At 34.0% G+C, this 14223-nt stretch overlaps 1 pseudogene; it reads right to left on the bottom strand.

Moving 5' to 3' along the window:
• Positions 1–4405, bottom strand: part of LOC124973253 (cyclin-dependent kinase 17-like) — a 41539-nt pseudogene extending 37134 nt beyond the window's left edge.
• Positions 4406–14223: the final 9818 nt, after the last annotated feature.

Raw genomic sequence — 14223 nt, 5'->3', positions numbered from 1 at the left:
CAACTATTTGTCAAAAATTGTTGACCAGTTGTAAGGGTTTCTTTATGGGTTCTCAGTTCTATTCCATTAGTCTTATGTGTCTGTATGTCTATCCATACAGATAGTACCCGTGTGTTGTTTACAACAGCTTTATAGTAAGCTTTGAAATCAGGAAGTATGGGTTCTCAGAATTTGCTCTTTTTCAAGGTTGTTATATTTATTCTCTGTCCCTTGTAATTCATTTTAATATTGGAGTGAAATTTTCTATTCCTCAAAATGTAAAAAATGAGAGAAAATACCATTGGGACTTTGAAAAAGATTGCACTGAATTTGAATCTGTAGATCACATTAGGTAGTATAATTATTTAAACAATATTAAGTTTTCTAGGCTGTGAATGTGAGCTGTCTTTTCGTTTAAGTAGTGTGATTTATTTGAGCAACATTTTACATTTTTCAGTAAACAGGTCTCCTACTTTATTGATTAAATTTATTCCTAAGTATTTTTCTGGTTTTGATGTTATTGTAGGTGGAATTCTTTTTTTTTTTAATTTGGTTTGAAATTTTTCATTGCCTGCATATAGAAATGCAAATGGTTTTGTGTTTTGATTTTATATTGTCCCATACTGCTGTATTTGTTTATTAAGTTTAAAAGACCTTTTGTGAATTCTTTGGGATTTGGTACATTGAAGATTATGTCATCTTCAAGGAGAGATAATTAACTTCTTACTTTGTCGTATGGATTCCTTTTCTTTTTCTTGCCTAATTGCTCTGTCTAGAACTTAAAAGCAAGGATATCCTTGACTTCTTTCTGGTCTTAGGAAAACAACTTTCACTTTTTATCATTGATTATGCCATTAACTGTGGCTTTTTTTTTTTTTACATACTGATTAAATTTCCTTCTGTTCCTAGTGTACTGGATATTTTTATTGTGAAAGAGTATTGAGCTTTTTCAAATGCTTTTATCCATCATTTGTAATAGTCATGCTTTCTTAACTGTTGATGTGTATTACCTAGGATTGATTTTCATGTTAAACCACTCTCACATTCCTGGAGAAAATCCCATTTGGCTGTGATATATGTAGGTTGAATATCCCTTATCAAAATGCTCAGAATTGAAGTTTTTCTGATTTCAGTGCTGTTTGAATTTGGCAATACTTGTGTATCTTTCACTAGTTGGCCAACCCTACTCCAAAAATATGATATCTGAAATGTTTTGAAATCCAAAATACTTGTAGCATCATTTGCTCTAATATTTTCAGATTTCAAATCATTTCAGATTTTTTCATTGGGGATTTAATGTGATTGGGTCTGACTTCTTTGGACATACTGATAAACTCAATCTGCTATGATTTTGTTGAGGATTTTTGCCTTTCTCTATAAGGGTTATGAACTGTAGTTTTCTTTCCTTGTAGTCTGTCTAGGTTTGTTATCAGGGTATTGCTGGCATTGTAGAATGAATTAGGGAATCTTTTCTCCAACTCTTTCAGAATATTTTGAGGATTGATGTTAATTCTGCTTTAAATGTTTGTTAGAATACCAGTGGAGTGATCTGGTCCTAGGCATTTCTTTGTTGGGGCATTCTGTTAATGATATAGTCCCCTTTCTTGTAATAGTTCTTTTCAGATTTTTATTTCTTCTTGAATCAGTTTTGGAAGTCTGTGTTTCTAGGAATTTAACCATTCTGTCTTTGTTAAGCAGTTTGTTGGCATACAGTTGCTCATGCTACTCTCCCCTACTTGTTTTCTTTCTGTACATTTAGTAGTAAGGTTTCTCTTTCATTTCTCATTTTAGTAATTTGAATCTCTTCTTACCATCAATCCAACAAAGTATGTTCTGGAGAATATTTCACATGTACTTCAGAATATTTTGTGTTTACTTCTCATTCTGTGAGGAATGTTACTAATCTAATCAATAGAACCACCTTTTGGTTTTCTTGAGTCTCTCTTCTTTATCAGTAATATTTATTATTTTCTACCTTCTCCTAGGTTTGTTTGTTTATTAATTAATTAATTTATTTATTTATTCCCTGATATGTAGACTTAAATTTTTGATGTGAAATCTTTCTTTTTCAATGTAAGCATTTAAAGCTATAATTCTCTCCCACCACTGTTTTCAGACTATTCCATATATGTAAATATATTGTGTTTTTTTCTTTTGACTCAAAGAATTTTGTAATGCCTGCTATGATTTCTTCTTTAACTCTCAGTTAAGAGAATGTTGTAGCCAGGCGATGTGGTGCATGCCTGTAATTTCAATGGCTTGGAAGACTGAGATAGAGGATTGTGAGTTCAAAGCAGCCTCATCAAAAGCAAGGCACAGGCAACACAGCGAGACACTGTCTCTAAGTAAAATGCAAATTAGAACTGGGGATGTGACTGGGGATGTGACTGGATTGTGTATATTTGTGTGTTTTCCTTTTCCTCCTTTATTGATTTCTAATTTTGTGCCATTGTGATAGGAAAGACATTTGCATGATTTCAGTTTTTCAAACATTATTGGTATTCATTTTGTGACCCAACTTAGTATACTCTGGAGAATATTTTGCTTGTACTTGAGAATATTTTGTGTTTACTTCTCATTCTGTGAAGAATATTGTTGGATGAATTTTTATAAGTGTCTCTTGTGTCTGATTAATAGTGTTCAGTTTATCTAAGTATTGATCTTCTGCAAGGCTATCCTATCATTTATTGTAACTGGACTATTGAAATCTCCAAATGTTACATAACATTTTCTCCTTTCAGTCTGTCAGTGTTTACTTTTCTTTGGGCTTCTTATATTTGGTGCATATATGATCATATTGGTTCTCTATCTTCTTAATACAGTGAACTTTTATCTATATATAATGTGCTTAATCTTCTGTAATTTTTCTTAGTCTATTTCTTTCCACACAAAATAAGGCCACCCTGTTCCATTTTTCTATACTATTGGAATGTGTTTTTCTATTCTTTTACTTTCAACCTCTGTGTGTGTATGTGTGTGTGTGTGTGTGTGTGTGTGTGTGTGTGAGAGAGAGAGTATATCTAAACTGAATTTCTTATGGATAGTATATTGATGCACCATTTTTTAATCATCCTTCAAATCTTTACATTTTAACTTTAGACTTGAAAATATTTAAAATTAAAACAATTACTGATAAGCAAGTACTTAGTTCTGCCAATTAGTTATTTGTTTCATCTCAGATGGCTTTTGTGCTTTGAATCCTCTGATATTTCCTTATTTTTTCAGTTAGGTTTTATGTAGTGTACCATTTTGATTCTCTTCTTTTTTGTGTTTTTTAAATCATTTTCATTTTGTTTAGTTTTAAAACATTTATCATTTTTCATTGGTTCTGTTTTTTAAATTTCTAACAGATTTTTTAATTGATTATATTTTTCATTAACAAGGTCATCCATATAAAAATGGTAAGAGGCAATAGAAGCTCATGAGTGGGCTACTGAGAAAATTGTGTGTGTGTGTGTGTGTGTGTGTGTGTGTTTGTAATGTATATCAGCAAATATATGTAGCAAACTTGAAATCTCCAAAGATTTTAGTGCATTACTGTAGACTTAAGGAATATTACAGTACTTTCCTCTATTTTCTGTTCAGTTCAGGAACTTCTTTTCTGACATTAAGTTTAGATTCTGGGTTTAGTTAGATAAGAGATTCCCTCAGTTATTGTGATTCTTACTTGAAGTCTAAGTTTCCATCACTGATCTAGAAAATCCATTGAACTCACCAATTTTCTATTAGACTAAGATAGAAAGACTATAACTAGGTTAGTAAATATAAAGCTGCTTGATTTCTTTCTTTTTAATTTTTAATTTTATTTAAAGACAAGGTCTCACTGAGTTGCTTTGTGCCTTGCTTTGCTGAGGCTGGCTTGAAACTCACCATCCTCCTGCCTCAGCCTCACCAGCTGCTGGGATCACAGGCATGCACTACCATGTCTGGGTGAATTTTTGATCTTTAGTGTTGAGGAAGACTTTTCACTGGCAACTTCTAAGAGAAGTGGAAAAATTAACTTACTGGATAAAATTTTCAATCATGTTACTACTTCAGACACTACATATAGGGGCTAGGTTACAGATATACATTTGTGAGAGGGAGACAGAGAGATAAATAGGAGGGACTGGGGTATGAATAATAATGGTTCCATCCACCTTAGCCTTGCTGCTGTTGAGATCCCTGAATAGCTCATAAAGATGAGCATGAAGATGTGCCTGGTGACTGCATAATAACATAGCACTTTGTAGGAACTAAGGAAAACTTGGCATCTGCCAAAGGTCTTGCTTATTTAGAAAAGGATGACTACATTGTGCTTAGGATAGAACATGGAACTTTAGTGACTACAGACTTGGGACTCTTTGAGTCTTTCAGGAACAGTGTCGATTAAAAGAGTCACAAAAGCTTCAGTCATTTTCTCCAGCTGTACTGACACTAACTCCATTTGTATAGCTTTCATAATGTATACTTTCCTGTGTGTGTATGCAGCTGAGGTTGTCAGATAATGAACGGATGATACATCAAGTGTAGACATCATAGTCCTCTGGATGATTTTGCACATAATTTTTCTAGAAACACTGAAAATCAGCAAAAGATTACTATGGGCCCACTCCAGTCATCTTGCTCTTCTAAGACTCCTTGCCAATCAGTCCTTCACTATTTTTCCATTATCTGAATGCTCCATATTTCCTTTGAATTTATACTCTGTTGAATACATTATTATCTCATATGGTGATGATTTATAGATTGTGCTCTGGGTGAAGGGAAATCCAACCATACTGATTTTTGTGTTCTTCTCTAACCTGTTCTTTAACCTTTCTCTTTTCTCTGCTTGTTCTTTTCTTCTGTTCTTCTTCTCTTTACTACTCTCTTTCCTCAGGCCTCCATTTAAGTATTTCTTCCAGAAGAACTTCCCTGACCCATGCCCTACTCTATAGTAGACTGGGTTACATACCCTGCCATTTTACTACTTTCATTCCATTAGCATTCTCATGCTTAGCAATGTGGTAACACTATTCACATTTTATTTCCCTCACTAAGTCCCATAAAGGAAAGTATTATGTATCACTCACCTGTCCCTAATACATGATACATGTTAGAAAAATGGCAGCATGTGCTGATTGAAAGAAGACACACCTACATGAAGAAATCTGGGTCCTAAGTAAAATTTGTCAGTTGCATTAAATTATCTTGTCTCCTGTATCTGATGGAACCAAAGACAAATGCAGCAGTCAAAACTTGGTTAGAATTAGAATTAGAATTAAAATTTTCATAACAGGTCAAAATGTGCAACTTTAGAAACTTAAGAACTAACCCATAATCAAGATATTCTCAGCACACACCACTGGGGGAGAAGGATTGGGAAAAAAGTCACTATGGGAGAAGTCTACATAGGGCCAGCTTTATAAGGACAAATAATCTGCTCTCTCAGAAAAATGATGATATAGCAAATGTGCTTAAGATTTATATATGTCAGGTAGTCTTCTGTGCAAAGATGCAGGTTGTAAGTTTAAATTCTTTTGAAGTACATATAGGTTGAAATCACGGCATCTATACTCAATGCAGATTTTGAAATCTAGCCAACTCAGTGTCCTTTTGTACCAGTTAGGCAACCACTCTGGGCCTCCATTTCTTCATCTACAGAATGCTAAATGAGAGTAGTTTCCTTCTAAGGTTGTTCAGAGGACAGAATAAGGAAACTCTGACAAGTTTGGAACAGCACTTATATGTGATAAGTAGCTTATAAATAGTTGCTGTCACTTACTAAAATTATATCATCTAGTAAAATAAAAGATGGTCTTAGGGACCAGACTCATCTGGGAGACGGTTGTAAATATGATATGTTCTCCAGTGTCAACCCTGTGGGCAGGGCCCTACACTCCCAGGTAATGTTAAGAAAGGGAGTGTGTGTGTGGGAGAAAGTGCCTGTGCTTATTGAAGCATAAAAGGGCATTTTGTAAGTCTGTTTGAGTTAAATATTTTTTGTATAAACTGGACTAAACAAATCTGTTCCCTTCTTGAGAAGAGGTACCTGTAACAGTTTATTTTCAAATGTTTGTTTCTTCACAAACTGAATGATTTCTTACTCTGCCTACAAGAATACCTTACAAAATGTGTGGCTAACAGTTCTCTGTGACACTTTCTGGCACAGTAGAGTTACTGAACCTGTCCGTCTGTGTCTCCATTTTTCTATTATTTTCTCCTGCCTCTTCTCTTTTACATGCACACCAGTATTTCTGTATCAGACACAGATGGAGATGTTTTTGAACTCACCCTTGAAAGCCAGAGCTATATCAGCCTGGAAGTGAGATTAGGTAGACTAGTAACCTCTGTCACCAAATGTGGCAGTTCACATTCTTCTTTATCAAAAAAGTAGCCTAAAGGAAGAACAATGATTCAGGGTTTTTTCTTCATCATTTCTCCCTTCTCAGTACAGAGCAGTTGATAGAATTTAAGATTCAAATGATCAAGGGACCATTTTTTAAACACTTTCCACTCTCTCAAACTCAACCTCAATAATTATATGTACTTTTTATATATCTGTATTTAAAGAGTTTTTTGATGTGCCACATTTAAGAGTAGGTAGCAAGATACATTTCCAAAATTGTTTCCATATGGAAAAAATAAAGTTTGGATTATTCCAAGAAAATGGAATAAAACCAACATACTACCTCTAAACACCTCTCATCACAAAGTATTTATTCCACAAAAATAAAATCACAGTAAAAATGATATATACAAGAAAGTGAACAAAGATTTGCAAGCACAGAAAAGACATGTACACAGATCAATGTTCAGGTTGTATAGTTCTAAGAAACTTCTGCCATAGTACTTTAACACTGATCAAGCAAACATTAAAAGAAGGTGGGTGTTTGCTGCCTTCTAGAGCCTATTTTGACTAAAGTACTTATTTTAAGAACACTCACAGCATGAGGCAGCACTCTGAGAATTTATTATTCTCTACTTCTACAGTTGTCTCTGCATAGAGCATTTTGACCTATCAAAAATTTTATTATCCTACATCTAGTAAGTGAATCTAGAGTGTAGTTAAATTATTTTGAGGAAGAAATATACCATAAATAAGATTTCTGTTCATTTGAATATTTCCAATCAGCATTTAATTTTTAAAATATATTACATTTTTATTTAAAATTCTTGCCCATTGATTTGATTTATTTGTTTCTCTAGAAGAATCTTGTGTTTTGTATGTGTTCTTTTATTCTACAGTATTTTTTAAAAATGTAGTTGTCGAAGAATCTCTATTTTATTTATCTATATGTTGTGCTCATCCCAGTGCCTCACACAGGCTAAGGAAGTGCTTTACTTCCCTACTGAGTTATAACCCCAGCCCTTATCCTACAATTTTTAATGATATTTCTTTTCCTAACAGTTTTGAACCATTAGTTAATTACACCTAGGCCTTGGGGAAATGAAATTGGAATGTCCATCACTGTTCTACCTTCAATGAGTTCAGTGGCCCCAGGCTACTCTCAGCTTCTTCTGCAAACCTGTCCTGATCAAGAAAGAGGTGGAGGAAAGCATTCTCAAAGGCCCCTTCTAGATTCTAGCTCACACATTTCACTTTCAGAATTTGTCATTGCCCTGAACCATCTCCTTTTATTTTAGTAAAGACTTAACATATGAGGGAGTACCAGTAGTGTCTGTTTGTGGATTTTGGAGCCAGTCCCATTACTTTGCAGTTACAGCATACTGGAGTGGTTGAATTTTTTCCCTATAAACCTGTGTCTCCACACAAGAGAGAGAAGTCTGATTCTAATAGAAGTTCTAAATTTTTAACTAAACCTAATTTTAGTTTCTGAAAATTCAAGTAATATGTTTTCATAAAGTTCACTTTTTAGCCTTTTCATAATCCCTGCCATTAAATGCCTGGTTTGGATCTGCTACTTAGTTACATTTCAAGTCAGTTTCTGTTACTTTGTAGTTAAAGATTACAGTTAACCTAATCTTCATTGGGCACTTTCTAGTTTATTTATCTACTTTGGAAATTCCTGTTTTATGTATAGGTTTGATGCCACTGTAATTGTGCCTCTTGATTTTTTTTTAGAACAAAAAATATTTTATCACTGTTTTAAACTATACTACACAAAATAATCACTTTGTTGTATCTGCAGGTAGTTCCACAGTGATGTGATTCCTGAAGGATTTTTGCCAGGTTTTCTTCCAATGTTACCATCAATTTTGTAAAATATACAGCAACTTATCATGTATCAGTTTTCACAAGCAATGCCTTCAATACCTAGTTTGATATTTGTATTATAGTACAGTTTTTGGTCCATCAAAAATTGTGGCTATTCTCACAAAAGTGCTACAAAATCACTTCTTTGTTGTTTGAGTTTATCACCAGTGAGCTTTCAAAATCTTAGATTTTTAAATGTTAATTATGATTGCAGATATGTAGAGAAATCCAAATTCTATTGATACAGTAAATATATCAGGTGGTGTGATTTTTTTCTATAGGAAGAATCAGGGTTAATCTTTTTAAATAATATTCTCAAATATAAAGTAGAGCAGTCTGGATGCTATGGACTGGTGACTATGAATTTCAGATTTTTGTTAGGGAGGAGAATATATATGAATATATAAGTGACTTCAAAGTTTAAAAAATACTCTTCAGAATATTTTCTTTTATGAACGTTAATTGTCTAAGTATGTCTTATAAAAATGTTACTTGGATATTACATTTACTTAATTTTAATTGAAAAGAGACTCTAAGGCAATTCTTACACAATTGAAAGCTCAAAAAAGTGATAGAATATGTTTTCATATTTGGCCAATTTTAAAAAATAATGAAATTATACTAGAGTATTGTTTGGTACTAATTTTTGCCTTTCAAATATTTTCTCTTAATACTAAAATATATAAATCTTCTACATAAAATTGAATGCAAAGGAAAGCACAGCTGGTTTAGTGTGTATACAAACACAATTCAGCATATGTGGAATTAAAGAGAAAATAGTTCAAATCCTTATTAGTTCCACTGAAAACATTAAGAAAATTTCTTCACTGTGAACAGTGTTCAATGCTTAAGAGCTAAGAGTATATAAAAACAAAAGCATTAGAATTAACTTAATGCAAAATTGATTTTAATATATACTTGAACATATAAAACAGTTTTTAAAATGCCAACATAAATGTAGACTATCCATGTTATGAGAAGTGCAAACCAAATGGACAGAGTTTCAAAATGTTATTCTTTTGAAAAAGGTAATTTACACCAGGAGGAAAACTTGATCAGTTAATGAGACTTTAATTTTAGTCAGACTTCATCAGAATATCTGAGAGCTCAAAGAAAGCAGTAGTGGAGAAGCAGCTATGTCCAGACATTTTTGGCATGGACATGTTACTGTTAAGTAGTGTGGGGAACTGCAGGGGGCAAGAAAATTAAAATAATTATTACAAATGCCCTGGGAAAAAATGGTGCTTCTTACATTCCCAAAAAGACCACAATAGTTTGGTTCTCTCATCACCCCTGTGATGGATCAATTGCCAATCCATTTTATAGATTGATTTACAGATGACAATTGCAAGATTACCTAGAGCAAAGAAGAATAAAGCCCATAAAATGTACTTAATTGTTCTATATGACAGGCTACTAGATAAAAGTACATAATTTAGATATTACTAAAGAATATTCAAATGCAGTTTTAAAAGGTTCTAGGCCATCTAGTAATGCTGATCTGCTTTAAATATTGAGAAAAAAACTAAATCAAACTCTTTATAAATCTGTAATTTCTAATACTACATTTTGGAATTCGTCATCAGTTTTCCAGAAAACTACAAAGATGTTTCTCAGTAAACTAAAAATGCAGATTGTTTTTCTTGAAGTATTTAGAAGAAGTATCTCTTTTAGAGTTGAAAATGTATTTTTAAAATATTTTTTATTGATTCTACTTAGTTACACATGAAAGCAGAATGGATTTACTTTCATTGTGCACAAATATTTTTTTTGTTTTAGCTGTCAATGGACCTTCATTTGGTTATATGTGGTGCTGAGAATCGAACCCAGAGCCCCAAACATGCTATTCATGCCCTCTACAACTGAGCTGTATACCCCAGCTCCTGAAAAAATATTTTCATTGATAAATACCAAAATTATTAGAAAGATGACTCATAAGGAAAAAAAAACTTACTCTACAGTTAATTTCTCTTTTGTTAGCAACTAAGATGATAAATAGCAAGATAAAAAGGTATACATTTTAGTGACAAGTGTCAGTTCTGAAGCAAATCCATCATCTGTGCTTCCAACTGAACAAGCTGAAGTAAAGTCCTCATGTCAATACCTGACCGTCTGCACCTAGATGTTTTATTGTCTAGGATCATATGTGTCAAAATGATTTCCTATACTGTCTTGTAGCTTAATTCCTATTTAGTCCACAGTAAGTTTAAATATTAAACTTCAGCAGTAAATATCAAACTACAAAGCTTTGCACCTGTTAGAAGTACAATAATTATCTGTAGAACAAGGAAATATATTTTTGCACTCTTCAGACTATTTCAATAAATTATGTATATCTGTGGTTTCTTGCTTATCAAGGATTGTCATTTTCTTTGATATCTAGGGGCTACAAATGAGCAGGCAGTTAAAGATCTGATTACATAAAGGTCACAGCTAATAAGCAGCAACACATAATTTTAATCGCTGACTAGAATTTATCTGTACTAAATTGCCCAACTTCTTACTTTGGCAAAGGTTATGGACTGTCTTAATTACTGGTTCAATTTATTCAGTGGTTATTAGTATATTCAAGTTTTTTTTTTTTTGGTGCTTTAAAATTTTAATGTTTTCTAAAATGTTGTCTACCTCAACTGTGTTTTTAAATTCTTCACATATACATTATAGTGTTTTATTTATGCTTCTAACCACTATTCACATTGACTTGGAGTGAGCAATGGAGAAGAGCAGGACTTGAATTTTCATTGTTAGAAATTTTTTAATATTATGTTTGGGGTTTTTGTCCATCTTGTTGATATTTTCAATAGAATCACCTTTCTGGGGCTAGGGTTGTGGCTCAGTGGTAGAGTGCTTGCCTAGCGTGTGTGAGGCACTGGGTTTGATTCTTAGCACCACTTATAAATAAATGAATAAAATAAATGTCCATCAACATCTAAATATTATTTTTACAAAATGAATCCCCTTTGGTTTTATTAGTCTTGTCTGTTGTTTTAAAGAGATCACTGACTTCTGCCCCTAACTCTATTTGGGTACACTCAATTGTCACAATTCTCAATAAGCCTGGTTTTAGTGGCATGTTTCTCAGTCCTTTTTATTGGCTCTTTACTACAGCCCCCCATTTTTTCTTCACATAATAAATATTTAATAGAAATGGTAGTGATAAAAGTACAAATTATAATGATTATAAGAGATCCTACAGGTGGTCCAGAATGTAGCAAATGTTGGGGACATATGTCTGGCAGAATCCCAAGCAAAGTTGGTTCCCCATGCTCCAGGTAACATCACATTTGTTTCTGGACTTATTTCCCTCCCATTTCCTGTCCTTCCACATCTAATCTAATTTGAATGGTCAAATCAACCCTGTGGCATCAGAAGGATGTTTGGGATGGCTGGCCTGAGATAACCTGGGGTAACTTTCAGAAACCAATAGAATAATGCACTTGAGAGAAAGGCAGATCAGTTCCTGACTGAGTGCAGTGTGTTGTGTGGGGGAGTGTGGGGTGGGAGGGAGAGGAGGGGGATCACAGTCTTTTTACATTGCAGCATAGGCCAGACTTCTGTCTTCGGCCTACTTTTCTCCATAGCCATACCTGCACCTGATGATCATTTTCATTTTTAGCATCTGTAGTCAGTGCTTCTTTTCCAAGAGAGCTGCTCTTCTTTGGTGCTCTAAGTCCTTGAGAGTAGTGGTTGGTAATTAAAACTAAATTTTAATCAGGTTCTGCAACTTACTAGTGTGTGATCTTGTGTAAACTGGGCAATATCTTTGTGCCTCAGTTTCCTCAACTTTAAAATAGAACTACTGGTAGCATTAAATAAAATGCTTTGATGAGTGGCCCAGACTGGCACAAAGGGAGCCTTCAATTTACATTAACTATTGTTACTAAAATATTGTCAGTCTCATAGTCTGTTTGCCTCTTTCTCACTTTCACTACCTTCTTATTTCTCAAACTAAACTCAAGTTCTTCTCAATCTTGCCTCTGAAATGTCTTCAAAATTGATTCCTATGTCCACTCTCCCTTCAGTGTTTGTGATAATTTTCTCCTATCTTCCTGTTCCTTCCACTTTTTATTGAGTTCTTCCTTCACATGGATATCACTCTTACCATATTAAGGTGGAACTCTTCAAGGCCCACACCTCCTTTTCAGAATTCATCTATCACCAGGTCTTTTCCTTAATATGCTCTTCCTATCCAAATTAGACAGATCTATTAAGTTCTAAAATATGCTTTGCTGTCTATCAAAATCCTGTTCCTTCTCCCAGCTGAACTCAGGCAGCACTTCTTCCACAGAATCTTTCCAGTCCCTCGATGCAAAGAACCGCTCATTCCCTGTGCACTTTGCTTTCTCTCCTATTAATTCACATGTTGTATATATCTTACAGTCCCTTCTTCAGAGCATTGCACATACTTGATGGCTTAGATTTGTCAAACTAATAGTTTCAGCACACAGTCTCAAATGCAAATTTAAACTAACTCCACCGAATTTCAACATGTATCTGTACCTACTCAGTGCATTCAAATTTGATACAATCTATTGAAAAAGGTTGGAATGGAACAGTCATGTAAGCTCAAAATGCCAAATTATCCAATTAAAAAAGACATTTCACTTTATTTGTAAATCTGGATCCTTGACATTCAACACTTAGCACAGTGTCTTTGTCATCTCTCTTTATAAAATATACCTCAGTTCAAAAGTCTACCTCTTCCAGAATGACAAGTGCTTTTTCTCCTTATTTGGAATTCTTTAATATCTGCTATAATGATTGTAGATGAATGAACAATTAATGTAAATGAATGATTGGAGAAACTCCTCAGCTCTGTCAGTTGTCCCACTCAGGTTTCCAACCTACCTTTGCAAAAATCACAGTACAAAACGTATCAGCATCACTTAAAATTTGTTGTAGACCAAGTTTATTTTGTTTCCTTTGCCAGTACATTAATAGCATACGTGAAAGAGGTTTGTTATTTTGAAAGGAGATTACACTCCTAAGTTTAGTGCGGACATAATAATAATCTGAATGGTGAAAATCCATCAATTGCAATGTTTAGTTTCAGAAAATCTTCCTCGTATCATGTTTTTTGTTTATCATTTTAAAAATTGCTCTGTTCAACTATCCTTTTCATTGGAAGAGTAATAATATTTTAAAAGGTGAATAATTGTTTTCCCTTAGTTTCATGATCCAACCAAAAAAGGAGGGTCCAAGGCCATATAACCCATCAGCCATTGAGACTGGATTGTATTTTTTTGGGGGGGGGCTGCATTTTAAATATCACCAAGAAAAAATCCAGGACTCTTTGGTAAAACTACCATTGAAACTCTCAAGCAAGTAGTCTTTAAATGTAGTAATAAGGCCAGGTGCATTGAAACAGGGCTGTAATCCTAGTAACTCATGTCTGAGAGAAGAAGATCATAAGTTCAAGGCCAGTCTCAGCAACTTAACAAGACCCTGTCTCAATAGAAAAAGGGCTGAGGATGCAGCTCAGTGGTAGATCACCCCTGGGTCAATTACCCATATCACCCCTAAACACATAGTGCAAATTTTTCTGCAGATTTCTAAATATAAACTAGTAACTACTGGCCTTCATTGTTTAACAAAGTATCATCACTGAACCAATGACATTATTAGGCACTTGAATGAAATGTTTATGTCAGACCCTATCAAAGACCTAAGAAATCAGCAGTTTTTATTTAATACAAAATCCAGGTGACTGGATCCTAATTTTCATATCCCCTGGGTACATACTTCCCAACTCCCAGAGATCCTGATAATGTGTAGAACAACAGTGGACATGAACAGTAATATTGTTGGGAATACTGGATGAGAAAATTAGCATAAATCCATTCATTCCCCATACCTTTTCTAGGAGGTCACCAAGTCATATTTCAATCATGTGGCAGAATTTCCAATAAGGAGGCCATTCATTATTTATAAATACTTGCTGAATTACACAGAAGCTCTGGGTCCTGCCCTCAGGAGCTCACTGTAATCACAAAAGTCCTTTCTGCTCTACTCATTCCCAGATATCTGCTGTTCTAACCTTGAATTTTTCAGAGAGTGAGACCTTT

This window comes from Sciurus carolinensis (genome assembly GCF_902686445.1).
Source record: "Sciurus carolinensis chromosome 14 unlocalized genomic scaffold, mSciCar1.2 scaffold_114_arrow_ctg1, whole genome shotgun sequence".
Taxonomy (NCBI): Eukaryota; Metazoa; Chordata; class Mammalia; order Rodentia; family Sciuridae; genus Sciurus; species Sciurus carolinensis.
Note: the sequence above shows the minus strand (reverse complement) of the source record. Positions and strands in the feature narration are given on the sequence as shown.